Raw genomic sequence first — 2,642 nt, 5'->3', positions numbered from 1 at the left:
AGAAAAAGATTCTGCACATGCAGATGTGCAGTGTTATTCACTGAGTTATTCACCGACATGAGGAGGATAACAAGGAACAGGGGACGCTCAGTTTTTTTTAGACTATTTTCAAAAGGGGGTAGAATGACTTTCTGGGACTTGAAATACTTTTAGCGTCCTATCACATACTTCAATATTGAGGAAATAAACTCAAATGAGGTCTGCAATACGAACAAAAGTACAGAACATACACTGATTTTTGCCATATTTAAAAAACAAGAGGAATACAAGTGAAGAAATAAAATTCATTCAGATTAAAGATATTGGAGCATAGCAAACAAGGATGAGTTATTCAGACTTGTTGATTTTGAGGAGCAAATTTGGTTGAGAAGATGTCGGCAGAGTTGGGAAACAGCTCAGTTGATTGCAGTTTTCTGTAGACTGGGAGGTTCTAGTTGCTAGGCACATAAATCTAGAATTTACTCCATGGCAAACACAGGAGAGGACTTACAATTTATTTGTCATGTGAGGTCTCAAATAAAAGTCTCTGCTCAGAAGATGGATATAGCAAATGAGTCATGAAAAGAGCCACACTGAGAAAGGACCATGGGCATCCCTTCACCTGTTGGTAAGCTTTTAAAGAAAAGCATAAATAATTAGTATGTAATTATGCTCACATTTCCCATAATTCTTTTCCATTTCTTTGTACATGGAAAGTGGCAATATACTTTGTCATTTCATACTTTCTTCTATTGAGAGAGACAATAGGAAAATTATGGATGATGGTGCTCTGTATGTTGTAAAAGTGTTGCTCTGATTGGTTGATAAATAAAATGCTGATTGGCCATTTGTAGCTAGAGTTTTCCTGCCTGGCCCACAGTCAGGACAAATCTCTCTCACCTGTCAGTCCCACAGCTGCTCAGACCCAACCAAGTAAACACAGAGACTTATATTGCTTACAAACTATATGGCCATGGCAGGCTTCTTGCTAACTGTTCTTACAGCTTAAATTAATCCATTTCTATAAATCTATACCTTGCCACATGGCTTGTGGCTTACTGGTATCTTCACATGCTGTTTGTCATCGTGGTGGCTGGCAGTGTCTCTCTGACTCAACCTTCCACTTCCCAGCTTTATTCTCCTCCTTGTCCCACCTATACTTCCTGCCTGGCCACTGGCCAATCAGTGATTTATTTATTGACCAATCAGCAACACATTTGTCATACAGAACATCCCACAGCACTTCCCCTTTTCTTTTTCTTTTTTCTTTTTTCAAAAAGGAAGGTTTTAACCTTAACAAAGTAAAATTACATATAATTTGGGAATTTGGGCGTAGCTTCTATTACTACTTCCTGCTAGAGGGGGGCACTGTATCTTATGGGGACACAAAGAAAATTTTAGGATCATGGAGTAGTCCGTGAGGCTGTATCATCTGAGCCAGTTGCCTTGAAACAATTCTGAATGTTGGATCATCTGGGCCATGGTGTCATTGGAGACCTTTCAGGGGGTCTTGGCTTGTCAAACCTGATGTATCTTAATCTGGAACAAATCCATAGCCTCTGGCTTTCTGTGGGAACAAAAGCAGAGTCTCCTTTCCAAAGCAACACATCCTTACATCCAAATTTTGAAGTCAAGGTATCTTTAAAATATACATATTTGTACACAATCCTATAATATATCACACATCATATACACACAAATAGCTCTTTAGACACCCCTACACACGAAATATCAAATAAAAGTGTTTGGGTTTTACAATTTAAACTACCATACTAAAGTCAATAATATCAATTTATAAAAAAGCAAAGGCAGTGTCTATTTGAGGAGCCTGTGTGCACTTGAAGAAAGGTAGAAAATTATTAAAAGCATAGGAGTATTTGAGAAAAATACTTCTTAGGGACTTTGGTCTTCAGGCTGAACTGTGTGTGAAAAATCCCTCATCTCCACTGAGTTCAACAATGTAGTCAGCAATAACGAGTTTAGAGCTTCACTGTGGGGATGACAGGCACAATTTTGGGAGCCTGAAAGGAAAACAGAGAAAGAACAGTTATGACGCACGTAAATGAATTAAATGGTCTTTGGGTTAGTGACTGACTTTTCATGTCTGGAGACACTGCACTCTCCCCCATTTCCAACGTTATCTCCCAAGACACTTTAATCTTCATTTCACTCCACGTGACCAGTAACTTTAGAAAAAATTTTTCCTAAGAGATAATGAAATAGGGACATGCCTAAGTATCAGTTTAACATCCCAGGATCCAGGATTCTGCTGGCTTCAGTTTTACAAGTGTTTGTTTTAGTGAGCAATGGTACATGTTGTAGTATACAGAAATTATTTTGAAGGACAACTGATGCTTTGACACCAACTTTGTGATTTGAGAGGATTAAGGAAGAGAGAAAAGTTAATGGTTTATTCCATAAATTACATACTGAACGCCATGAATGATCAATGACTGTGTATTTTTTAAAAAAAATCCCTCTAATATAATTAAATAATTCATCCTTTAAAATGTAAGAGTATTGATACTCATTCTATGTTAGTATGAATATACCGAGTCTCTTTCAGCTTGCATTTGTACTCTTTTAAAAATACTTTTTATGAAAATGTTCACAAATGTACATATATATTCTAAAAATGAACAGAAGTCATGAGTCCTTTATCT

At 37.1% G+C, this 2,642-nt stretch overlaps 1 long non-coding RNA gene across 1 annotated transcript; it reads right to left on the bottom strand.

The window, feature by feature from the left end:
• Positions 1 to 232: 232 nt before the first annotated feature.
• On the bottom strand, positions 233 to 2,001 carry LOC131894533 (uncharacterized). Its single transcript, XR_009374936.1, has 2 exons — positions 1,870 to 2,001; positions 233 to 612 (listed from the first exon to the last, which is right to left on the bottom strand). It is a non-coding gene; the product is annotated as an uncharacterized LOC131894533 (long non-coding RNA).
• Between the last annotated feature and the right edge of the window lie 641 nt (positions 2,002 to 2,642).

The sequence above is a fragment of the Peromyscus eremicus genome, chromosome 17 (genome assembly GCF_949786415.1).
Source record: "Peromyscus eremicus chromosome 17, PerEre_H2_v1, whole genome shotgun sequence".
In the NCBI taxonomy this organism is placed as follows: domain Eukaryota; kingdom Metazoa; phylum Chordata; class Mammalia; order Rodentia; family Cricetidae; genus Peromyscus; species Peromyscus eremicus.
The sequence above is the reverse complement of the archived record's forward strand: the minus strand, read 5'-3'. Positions and strand labels throughout refer to the sequence as shown.